This window comes from Canis aureus, chromosome 18 (genome assembly GCF_053574225.1).
Source record: "Canis aureus isolate CA01 chromosome 18, VMU_Caureus_v.1.0, whole genome shotgun sequence".
Classification (NCBI taxonomy): domain Eukaryota; kingdom Metazoa; phylum Chordata; class Mammalia; order Carnivora; family Canidae; genus Canis; species Canis aureus.
In genome coordinates, this window is record NC_135628.1 from 35,303,505 (window position 1) to 35,316,380 (window position 12,876).

General features: G+C 35.9%; 1 long non-coding RNA gene across 1 annotated transcript in view; it reads left to right on the forward strand.

Moving 5' to 3' along the window:
- Positions 1–8,017, forward strand: part of LOC144288844 (uncharacterized) — an 87,403-nt gene extending 79,386 nt beyond the window's left edge. Inside the window, exon 4 of the long non-coding RNA XR_013356850.1 lies at positions 7,953–8,017. This is a non-coding gene — a long non-coding RNA (uncharacterized LOC144288844). The remainder of the gene's footprint in view (positions 1–7,952) is intronic.
- The last annotated feature ends 4,859 nt before the right edge of the window (positions 8,018–12,876 follow it).

Below are 12,876 nucleotides of genomic sequence, written 5' to 3' on the forward strand. Positions count from 1 at the left end.
CTAAATAGTTGGAATAATGGATTCACCTCTGCTAATTGCCTGCTTCTCATGTCTGTGTCTTACCCCAGACCCTGTCTCTTAGACTATGAGCACTATGTTACTTATGATCCAGAATTGATGTACTTCATTGCTGCACAAAACACACTAGGAGAGCAAGGAGATGTGGTTTTTGCTCCCACTGGGGGAAAACGTGCCCATGCTGGAACTTTTTTTGTTTTTTTACATATATATATAATTTCTCTCTCTCTCTCTCTCTGTCTCTGAGAGAGAGAGAATCTTAAGCAGGTTCCATGCCCAGCGCCCAGCCCGACAACGTGGGGCTCCATCTCAGGACCCTGAGATCATGACCTGAACTGAATCCAAGAGTTGGTCCTTTAACTAACTGAACTTCCCTGAAATATATTTTTCTTTAGAAACAGTGATTTGAATGATAGTTACCACTTGTCCTATTTTGGGTGTTATTAATACATACTTTTATTTTAGTGAGATATTGATAGTTCTATTTTGAGTCTAATGACCATGTATAAGCCATCTCATGAATAAACTGCTTAGAGAATTGGTGTGAAATGAAATGAAATTAGAAATGAACATAAAATTCCTATCACTGTGCTTAACTCATAGTAGGCAATTGATTTTTATTTGTTTTAAAGATATTTCTCTTCCTTATAATTGTTTTCTTTTTTTTTAAACTTTTATTTATTTTATGATAATCACACACACAGAGAGAGAGAGAGAGAGAGAGAGAGAGAGGCAGAGACATAGGCAGAGGGAGAAGCAGGCTCCATGCACCAGGAGCCCGACGTGGGATTCGATCCCAGGTCTCCAGGATCGCGCCCTGAGCCAAAGGCAGGCGCTAAACCGCTGCGCCACCCAGGGATCCCTATAATTGTTTTCTTGAGAAAAAACGTGTACAATTTCCAAATGACTGACTCACAAATAAACTTTTGAAATATGTCAAACATATCTATCTGTTAGGTCTTTTTGTAGCCATAGTACCTGCTGAGTGGATGTAGTCCGCATGGAATAAGGCCTGAACCATCAGTCTTCAGGCAACTATTCCACAGGCTGACCACGTTTTTTTTTTTTTGTTTTGTTTTGTTTTTCTGTGTGTTTTTAAAAGTTTTTGATTTTTAAAAAATTTTTGATTTTTAAAAAAGATTTTATTTATTTATTCATGAGAGACACAGAAAGAGGCAGAGACATAGGCAGAAGGAGAAGCAGGCTCCCTAAGGGGAGCCTGATGCAGGACTTGATCCTAGGACCCCAGGGTCATGACCTGAGCCAAAAGCAGACACTCAACCACTGAGCCACCCATGTGCCCCTGACCAGGGGTTATGATGCATTATAGTAAAAAAGGCTTTAATTAAACCAGCTGGGATAGGCAACCAGATTTTTTTTTCCCATAAATTTTGAACTAAGAAACCATCATTAACCAGTGAAGTTTACTGGAGATGAGGGTCATGATAAGGCTGGCCACCATCTTGTGCCCTACCCAAGCTGAGTTAGCTGAGAAAACTGCTGAGAGAGGAGAATGGTGCAGGCATGATCCCAGAGAGAAACACAGGTAGGCGAGCAGGAGGCTGCCTCTGATAGGTTGGATAGCTTCTGTTCAAAACTTTCCAATACCCAGCTCCTATTTGCCTGAGATCCAATTACATTTTGATTCTGTTCTTGGATCAAGAATTCATGGTTTCTTTCTGTTTTGTGTGCCCCTTCCCCTTTAGCCCTATTCTTTGTGACTTTGACTCAAAGCAGCACCTCAAGCAGCACCTGTTCTGTTTTTTGTAGTGCTCTCTGTCTGCCCCTTTTCCAAATTCTCCTGTTGTAACTGTGATACCTGTGGAAAGAGTATAGTTTGTGAATCTATGTTAATTATGTGGTTGACACAATACCAATATTAAGGCTTTAATATTTAATAGCAGAAATCTATATTTTCTTTAAAATTTTTGTTTTAATTGTCCCCATTCACTTAAGAAGTATCATTGTTCAAAGTGCACAGTGATTTTGCAGCTCTAGGCAAACTGTGTTCACTTACCCTTTGCACACCTATTGAATTATTAAACTCTGTTGTAGAAAAAAACCTTTAGGTAGCTTTTGAAATTGGGAAAATCAGGACCAAAGTTGATAAAATGAAGAACACATCTCAAACTTATAATGAGATTGAGTGAACAAAAATATTTATAAGAGCATTCAGCAGTGGACATTAGCTTTTATTTTGTTTTTGTTGAAGCAGAAAATTTAACTTCACTTCAGATCCCTTCCCATTTCCTTCTAGATTTGTTTCATCTTGAATGAACTGCTGGATCTCCAAGCATTACATTGATTTTAAGCAATGAGAAGCAATAGCTTCTCCTGGACTTCTAGTTGTATGGTGCTCTGGAATTAGCAAGGAATCTCAGCTCAAGATGACTACTTTCTAGTTGTGTCAGGAAGGGTTGATTTATTTCGTTAAGAGCAAGGGGTCTTTGTTTCTGCATATATGAAATGCCCAGTTCCCTGGATTTGTAAAAGTTACAAAACTAATACATGTTTGTTCTAACTGCAAAAAAACCCCCATGGAGGTTATGACTTATTATTTTTAACCCTTTCCCTTGTCAGTCCTGCCATTCTGATACAATTAACATTTTTATTTGAATCCTCACTAATCTTCCTTTCTGCAATAACAAGTACACACGATATAGCATCTAGAACACATCGTATCACATGTTGAGAATTCAAAATATATTTGTTAAGTGAATAAAATAAGTCATATATACATTATACATATGTGTTTCGTGAAACCCATCTTTTTTTCTTACAAAAACAAGATCATATTGTATATATTATTCTGTGACATGCTTTCATTTATGTGATTTCCTTCTTCTTTTTTATTTTTTAAGAGAGAAAGTGCCAGGAGGGAGTGTAAGAGAATCCCAAAGAGACTTGTGCTGAGTGGAGAGCCTGACACAGGGCCCCATCCCATGACCCTGAGATCATGACCTGAGCTGAAATCAAGATTCAGATGCTTAACTTACTGAGCCACTCAGGTGCCCCTCATCCATGTGATTTGTAATTGGTTCTTTTTTTTCTCACTAAAGGCAATACTGTAATAAACTCCCATGTACATACCTCAGTATGTTGAGGTACTTTCATTTTTTAGAAGATACATATCAAAGTAGGATTGCTAGTCTAAAGGTAGGCACTTTAAAATTTTCAGTAGATATTGTCAGATTACTTTCCAAAAATGCTGTAGTGATGCATACATTCACTATCAACATATGGACTGCCTATTTCTTAAAATGAGAATGTTAATATTTAAGTTATAGGATTGTTAAGAATATACAATTAATCTCTCACTTTTCCTCTCACCATAGACACAGTAGTTGGTATATAATTGTACCCTCTCTTATTCTCCATGCTTTCTTGTAACTGGAAATGTCTCATGAAAACTCTGATAATTTTTTTAACTGCCTTTCTCAGTTGACTGCTATTAGGAAGGTGAAATGTGTAGGAAATAGGATCCAACTTACAATCAAATAGTTTCTGGTCATGTAAGTGACTCTTCAGATTAACCTTAAAAATTAGAGAAGCTTTCTGTTGACCAAAAAGCAAACCTTAAGGCTAGGTGACATACTTCCCAGTTTTCCCAGCACAATCTCTATTTTGTTCACTGTTGCCTGGTTCTGTTTTGTGCCTCTCTTCACTTTCAAAAGTGCCCCAGTTTGAATCATGAATTTTATGGTTACCTTACCTAAGTTTAAAAATCGTCTATTTAAGCCAGGAGGAAAAGTTGCAGAATAAAGCTTAAAGGTGAAATTTTGGAGGGATGGGGTGGAAACACTTAAAGACTTTACCATAGAAGGACTAAGTCACCCAGAGTACACAGCAAGATCCGAAGAGCCCAAAACATTAAGGAAGAAGAAAATAGAAATAATCAATTAAACTTTTTTTCTTTTGCCTGGATGAGTGAAAAAGAAAAGCTTCCAGTTGAGTATGTCTGAGAGATTATCCTAGTTAATGTTGGGATGAAGATTTATATACTGTGCACATTATTGCTTTGCCTTGGGAACTAGAAATGTGGAGTGTTTATTAAACAGATTTCTGTTTTTGTTGAACAGGTATTTTTCTCTTATGACTTGGTTCCACTATATGATCACATTTCTTTGCATAATTTGTATTTGATATATGTATGAGTCCCCATTTTGAACAGACCATATGGAAAGCTCCACGAGTGCCCTGGGAACCAGAAGTATGTGGTGATTAACCATGGGTTCTGCTATTTGTGCAGCAGATGAGCAGAGCTGTGAAATAAAAGGCATCACACAATTGTTTCGTTGCCCTTATTTTGTCCTCTGTTTGGTGATGCTTTACTAAGGATAAGAAAGTAAAACAAAATAAGAAGTCCCACACAAGCAAGGAAGAGAAATGGCAAAGAATTTTTCAGAGTACAATTGACAAAGGTAGGCTATTTGTTATATGAACTTTGACATCCTGAGGAGTAAACGATTTCGTGACAATGAAACTAAAAATAAGGTTAATGGTTACTCAGGAACCCCATGGAACTTTAAACATGTGTGAGACAATGCAATTGCCAGCAGTTGGCTCTGTAATTAAATTTGGTTTAACATGTATTTGTTTAACAAATATTTTATGTGCATATGTTATTGGAAGCACTTTTGTGGGGCATTAAAAAGAATGCAGCTGCTTATCTTTATAAATATACAGTCTGTTTGTGGAAACCATGCTGACACAAGAGTAAATATCTAGATGAAATGACAAATTAAAATTAAATGCAAAATATTTTACCTATATACCAATTTCAGAATTGGATATTTGAAGTTCACATTTCTTATTAACTTGTAACCAAATTATTTAAAATTCTTTGAATGAAGATGAAATACATTTCCTGGTCTTTGTAAGGCATGCTTTACCATGTTTGTCCAGGGTTATACAAACTTGGCTAGTTTTCTCTATAATAGTGTTTTCTTAAATTTGGGTAAAAAAATATCAAAATTACCTGGAGGGTTTGTTAGCAGAACAGTCATTCAGGTCCTTTACTTATGAATCTGCCTTTGTATGCTGAGATTCCAGGGTAATGAAAAGGGGACAGATAAGAGTCTGCTGGAAGAAACTTAAGAGCTGAGGGCATTCATTCTGTCCACCTGCTTTCCTACATGAGCAGTCTTTCTCTGAAACTTGCATTAGTTAGAACTTTCCAGTGAGCATATATATTCTCCAACATTCTTTATCCCACATCTTTATCCCACGTCATGTAATAATTTGAGGCACCATCCAGAAAAAATGGGTTTGAGACTGTTAACAATGTTGATGGGAGGCAGGGGATGGGAGGTTGGCTCGAGCTTCCTTTCGATGGCTCCATTTAGCTTTCTATTCTTTCCTTATGAATGTGGGGCAAATGTGAAATTTGTCACTGTGAAGGACTCAGTTATATTCAGGTACTCTGGATTTTGGAACTTGTTCTCAAAGTGAATCAGGCCTAATAAGTGGTGGAAAAACAAAGTTTGTGGTGTTATTGTGGACTGGTGTCCATGAAGCTGTGGTGGACAAAGGGGATCTTAAACATCTGCATGTGGTGTGGAGCTGTGTAATGAATGCCTCATTTCAGGCCACTCAACGCTTTCTGTGTGAATACTATCAAACATATCCTGCCATCCTCCCCCCAATATACAAACTCTCTACTTTTCCATGCAATCTAGACTCTAGAGAACAGCCATTTGATGTTATTTTAATTATGTTTATCCACTATTTGGGGGCTGTTCATTTGTACTTATTATCTCATTTGACTACTCTCATTTGAGTAGACTCTCACAAGTCTACTGAGGAATGCTCTCCCTGGCATCCCACATCCGACGAAGGGCCCCTGTGTTTACTCTCCCAGATTATCCTGTGATTTCCCTCCCTTTCACTGCCATAGTTTGTAAGACTGCAAGACTTTGAGCTTTGCACGAACAGGAACTACTCTGATTCTTTATTCTTCAGTGTATCACCCAAATCTTATATAGTGTCTAGGACAGCACATGTTTAATAAATGTTTATAAAGTAAATAAGTAGAATGAAATCCAGCTGTGTGAAGTAGCTCTCGAAACTGCTGCCTCTTTCATATCCTTGAAGAGCCAAGATATATTCAGCAGCTAGATTTTTTTCACACTCTGCTTATCCAGTTATTCTTGGAGTAATGGGTTTTTTTAAATTATTATTTATTTATTCATGAGACACACACACACAGAAAGAGAGAGGCAGAGACAGGCAGAAGGAGAAGTAGGCTCCATGCAGGGAGCCCAATGTGGGACTCGATCTCGGGTCTCCAGGATCATGCCCTGGGCTGAAGGCAGCGCTAAACTGCTGAGCCACCTGGGCTGCCTAGGAGTAATGGTTTTTAAAAAATAATTCTACATGTAGCTAAATAACAATGGCATATGAAATCATCCTACCTTTACTGAAAATCAAAAGAGCTTTCATTTTCTGGTCCAGACAGAACGAAGGAGAATCTGAAATTTTTTTTCATTGAAATGTTATAAACATTACATACTTTTGGACAGGTGAATCAATGAATGCTATTATAGTTTTAGTGGTTTAATACCTTTCTGTGAAGCATCTAGCATGGGAGCCTATAAACTACAATATACAAGGTAGCTCTAGTTTGGTGAATATTATTCCTGTGTTTTCTTTTTAAGAAAACAAAGTAATTGAGAAAGAAACATCAATGAGAAGGGTAGAGGAAAACATTCTAAAGTAGTGTCAATGATAAAGTGAATGAGATTGAGAGATAAGTGTATGGTTAGGAATTGAGTACGGATTGCTGAATAAAAGCAACTAAGGCGAAGGAAAGGAGGTGAGCAAAGCCAGGAGAAAAGATGGCTGTATGGAGGATCTCATAGGGACAAATAGAAGCTATTTTTTTGACAAATAGGAATCAAGTATTATGTTGTGGAAACAGGCAGTTATTCACTTACTTTCTGCTAAAGGATGAACATACATTTGACTTGGCTTTATAGAAAACCCTTTAAGTGTGATGGCTATATAGAGGAACAACAGTTGTTAACTCTCTATGGGGAAATACATTACAATATAAGTAATACAAGTGCCTATTTAGTCACTATTAAAAGCCCTGATTTAAAATAATTGCCTGATTCAAGGTTGAAATTTAATTTGGTTACATCACAGAATTACCTCAACAACCTCTGAATAAAGGTCACTTATGACATTGAGAAGGTATAAATTGCTAATTAATACTTTATGTTGAAATTGAGTTACTTAAGATTTTGAAGAAATGTTCAATGAAATAGTAAGGGTGCTAAGACTCCAAATTACTCTGATTTCTGAAGGCAATAAAACTCAAAGAAGGAAATTTCAGCCACTAATTTTAAAAATCTGTTTCAGGGAGAGTGGTATTAATTATATCAAAATTTCTATTACTTTAGAGGTGCATTTTTTTTTTTTTTTGATTATATACTAAGAACTGAGAACCTGGTGCTGTCATGCTTGGCTTTCTCTTCAGGAGTTTTGAGTAAATTAAAGAAATGGTGAGATTAGAATTCTAAGAGTTTAAGATTCCTTTGGTGGTAGAGTGATAGAGATCTAATGATGATTTGAGTTTGTAGCAAGGGCATGATGCTTGGCTATTGGCTGGCAAGAAAAAGTGGTGGATTCCAGAAGCAGAGCTCTTTGGTCTTGAATCTTAGAACCACATTTTATAGGTATCAGATCCAAAGGAATCCAAGCAGACAGAAAAGGGTGCTGCAAAGAAGGGAAGAAAATGGAACACTTTTTGATACTTACTCTGTGGCAAGCTCCATATATTATCTATTTAGTATGTGCAACAAACCTGAAAGCAAGTGAGGAGACTATGCCTATGAATCAGAAACTAATGTGCAAATTTGCTTGAGTTCAAGTGTTACAGTCCACATGTGCATGTCAGTGCTGTGTAACGTGGAGTTTATGCTGTTTTCTAGCATATTACTCTGCCTTCCTTGGAGAAGACTAGATACCTGAGATATGATGGAGAAAATTATGAGAGGTAATTTGAATATGACTAATCTATAGTTGGAAGCTACTAACATTAGTGGAAATTATTTTCTGACATTGATTTATTATTATTAATTTTTCATCCATTCAACAAATCTATATTTATTGAATGTTTACTATGTACTGGACACAGTGCAAAGCTCTGTGGTGAACAGCTATGTCCCCTAATTAAACCAGTGCCATTGCCTAGAGTGGAAAGCTGAGTAGGAATAGAATTTCTTGTATTGAGAAAAGGCATAAGAAAGTAGATGATAACTGTTAAACCAAAGGAATAGTAATTTTAGATAATTAAAATTATTAGATAAGAACTTAAGAATTCTATAGATCGTAATCTCTGATTTGTTTATTTTAATTTAAACAGGCTGAGATTTAATTACTAAATGATATTGAAGCCAGATTTTAATTTCCTTCACTAGGCAAGTGTATGAGTTTCATAAAGAGTCTCTGAAGTGTGCATAGTAGAAAGGTAACCATCAGAGACTTTTAGACTGGAGAAAAGGGTATCATCAGTCAATAAGTATTCACTGATATTCTAGTTCATAAAAATATTCAAATTTAAAGGCAATGAAAGATGATTATAACTCTCCCCATTTATTCACTTGCAAAATTCTATGCATTCTTTGCTAATTCTTTTAGTTCACTTTCACTACCTTGTATACCATATTTAGTCCCCCAAAGACAGTGAAGAGTTCCTAAGGAGCTGGCCTAGAGGCTTATCTTCTTGGCTCTCCTTTTACCCTTTCAGCTTCTAAGAAGTTCTTTGAAGCACAGTTTGAAAACCATCTATCTAGCTAAACGGTGAAACAGGAGTTACACCAGGGTTGGCAAGGAAGAAATAATCATAGATAACAAATCAAGCAAATAAATATTTGCCAAATATTTAGTACTTGCTTTGACAATTGTGCTGGTTAAAGATGCTTGCCATTTAGTTACGGAGACGAGCCATAAACCTATCGAAAATGGATGAGGAATAAGATCATTTTCAAAGATTAATTAAAAAAACCCCAAACAACTTGACATAGACAAGTTTAGGAGATGCTAGAGAACCCAAGGAAAGAAAGCTTCACGGTGTAAAGATCCTGATTATGATTTTGAAGGATGGATCAGCTTTAAGGAGATGAGGAAGAGCAGAGACTAAAGTCAGGAAGCTAACTTTTGTCCTAATGACCTATTGACTTTTGTGCTGCACTTGGAACAGCAAGGATATGGCCTACAGTATAACACATGACATAGCTTAAAAGCTTGTTCAGTTGTAGTCTTGGCATGTTTAAGCCAGAAACTCTTTGTTAAATGACTCTTTCAAATGTTTAAACTTCCAGTCAGGTAACATGACAGCATCAGTTGTAAAGAACCAGGTTTTACTTAATGTCATTATCTAGAATGGGAAATAAATGTTCCATAGGACATATTTTAATTTCCTCCCAATAATTTATAATTTGAGCTTTCATTCAAAAACTTTCTTCATAGGTCTTAAGCCCATCTGTAAGAATCTAAATAAAAGGAGAAAAAAGGCAGAGAAACTACATAAATGTAAATAGTTTAGAAATTTTGCCGACTGCTCTGTTGCCTCCGTTGAGGTAATGATTCTATGGTGCCAATAGCACTGCCAATTGTATGGAAATAGTTTCTAATTGCAACTCAATGGGTTTTTAAAAATATGTATATTTTAGGGGAAACTTGAGAGAAATAACTTTTTGTTGTTGTTGTAACTATTTGTGTAGGTTTCTGAATTCTTAAAACTAAAAAATTAGTGACACTCAGAGTTTAACTTTAGAAATATTGTAAAGTTACTTTTATAATTTTATTCTGAGTCATTTTGGGGAAATGTGACAATTTCCCCTAGACCCATCACTATTAATGCTCAGTAGAGACTCCAGGATGTTTTCCAATGTGGAGGGAAAGATGATTCTGTCATCTGTTGCTTAAAGAACAACTGTAAGATTACTCTGCAATCTATTTATAAATAGATATAAATGTAAAATATTTTAAAAGTCACAATTTCTTTTCAGATATGAAGATTGATGTCCATTTACCATAAATATTCTTCTGAGGCTGCAAAAAAATTTTTAATTATCTTTTCCCTTTAAGACTGCTTTTAATGTTCTTGTTATGAGGGAAGAATCAGTTTACCTTGTACATTGATGGCGAACATGTATGATTTGCATCAAGGTTGCACCCTGCCAAGAATGGGCCTATCCCCACAACTGTGGTTCTCAGTTACCACAACTTAGTCTTTTGTAGCTCCCAATCACTACTTTAGGACACCTTCTAGGCCTGTTCTTGGCCAGAGTTGGTTCTTCCTCTATCTATCATTTTTATAATTTTTTTCCCCATCAGAATGTTCCCAATTTCCTCTGGTATATTAATGGGAAGGCAATCTGTTTGAGCTAATTCATAGCAAGTAATGAATTCCTGATAGCCCCTTAATCTTACCAGGAGCATTTTTATTTTAAACATTTTAATACAAACAAATATCAAATTAATGAAATTTTTCCCAAAGGAGTTTACATCCAGAGAGAGTTATCATTGGTATTCCTTTTTTTTTTTTTTTTTAAGAATTTATTTATTTATTCATGAAAGAGACAGGCAGAGGGAGAAGCAGGCTCCCTGTGGGGAGCCTGATGTGGGACTTGCTCCCAGGACCCCGGGATCACGACCTGAGCCAAAGGCAGACGCTAAACCACTGAGCCACCCGGGTGACCTATCATTGGTATTCCTTTCAAAAAGTCCTAAGTAGAATGACAAATCATTCTGCCTATACTTGACCCACCTTGATGGCATCACATTGAAACTTCAAGTCCATCAACTTCTTAGCAGCTCCACTTTTCCCTTACCAGCTAGCATTGGACTCTAGAGTCTCTTCATCTTGTCTATTCCTTATTCCTCATGTTCCCTGTTGAATGATCTTTTCAGAACAGAGATAGCCTGTGGTGACTTGCATCTGATAGTCCGTTTCTTATATAGCACAGTTTCGGGGATGTATCAGTCTTCTCCCCAGCCTCCTTGTCTATAGAATCCTCTTTCTCTTTCCATCAGAATGAATTGCCAGTTTCTTTTGGACGTTATTGTAAACAACACAATTACTATGCTTTAAATTTTGTTATGCAATTATTATCATTTTTATTTGCTTTCTTATAAACCCTAAACTCTTTGAGGACAAAAGATCTGTCTCATTCATTTTTGTTTCTCAGCATCCAGTAATATTTTAGGTAATTAAAAATGATTGAATTTATTTATTTTTTTTATGAACTGAAGTATTTTGTGGTATATGGAAAAGACTAGCATGCAAATATGCATTTAGGGCTTTGAGGATAGATGAAGTCATGTCTGGGGAATCTTTTCTGTGTTGATTATAAAATGATGGGACAGGAAAAAAGGAAGTGTTGGAAGTATATAAACTATAATATTTGGGTTGGGAGTATTTAAAGATAGCCAAAGTAGACTGACTTAGTGAGCACGTTATGGGGGAAGAAGAAATTGGGTTCTGTTCAGGCCAGACAGAAAGCAGTGACTTTGGACAAATCCAGTATAAATGAAGCGATGGGAACTTAAAGAATGAAACCCAAAGCAGGGGAGGTTCTAATTTATGATTTAACACCATGTTTAGTTTATTGATGAAATTTTTTTTTGTGAAGTAATACACCAGTTTTTGGTGTATTTAGGTGAATTTAGGAATGAATTCTTTCTTCAACCTATTTTTAGATAGAATTTATAGTATGGCCTTAATTGTTCTAACTCTATCCCAACAAGAAAGATAGTATTCCTGGTTGTTGGAGTAAATGTCTACTGTATCCTTTGTCTTTGAACTTGATTGTAAGTCTTTGAGGTCCCATATGTGATTTTTGTCCAATGTAATTAAGGATATAAAGTTAGGGGCCATTTTTAGGCTGCTTTACAAGGAGATTTACCTTTTTCTGAGAGAAATAAATGTTTTATCATGATGAAAATAGGCAGTGAAATACATGTCTATTAATACCATCTTAAATGTTGATTACAATGTGGTTGTCTAGAATTGAAGAGCTTTCAAAAAGCCAGTCTTAAAAAAATGACTATTAAATCCCTCTAAATCTTTGTTTGGGTAAGATTTAGTGCTACTGATTTGTGTAAACACTGGGATAATCCTTTTGCCTCTGGGAGGCCTGGGCCTAGAAAGTGAAGGGAAATGTAACCCAAAGCATAATTAAGAGAACCAATATCAAAGAATATGTTGAAGCTCAATGTTGATGGTATAGACAGATGCATGATTGTTTTCTAAGGTATGAAGTCTAAAAGCTAATTTGACCTTTTTGCCAAAGGAAATTGAAGACCAGTGATCTGCTCTTTGTTCATTGGTACTAACTTTAGAGAAGCATTCCCATTACCTGATTTGTACTGTTTCTCCCTAACTGGTTCATAGTTGCACAGTAACTAAATGGGAAAGGAACAAAAGAGTTGGATCCTTGAATTGTGTTCTTATCCTCTCTTTTGAGAATCTGTAGTAGATTCTTCTAGTTCTTTTAGTGGATTAGTATATTTTCTGGTTAGAAATATCATTTAAAAGTAAAGCATTAAAATATATAGGGCAGTTGTTTAAAATATCCCTTATTTATCGACTTTTCATTATTTTCTCATAATTTGAAAATTCTCAGAAAGTAGAAGTTTGAAGTAGAATTAGGTAGAGGAGACGGAAAATTGCAACTGATGGTAATAGAAGGCACGTATGTATCATCTTCATTTGGATATTTCTTTTTCCCTTCCTTTCTCAGATTAAAATAATAATAGAAACTCATAGAGATGGATGGAAACATTTTTAGAAAAATTCTATGATGATATGGGATTTGTGGAACTGAGAAGAATATGCATACATTTTTA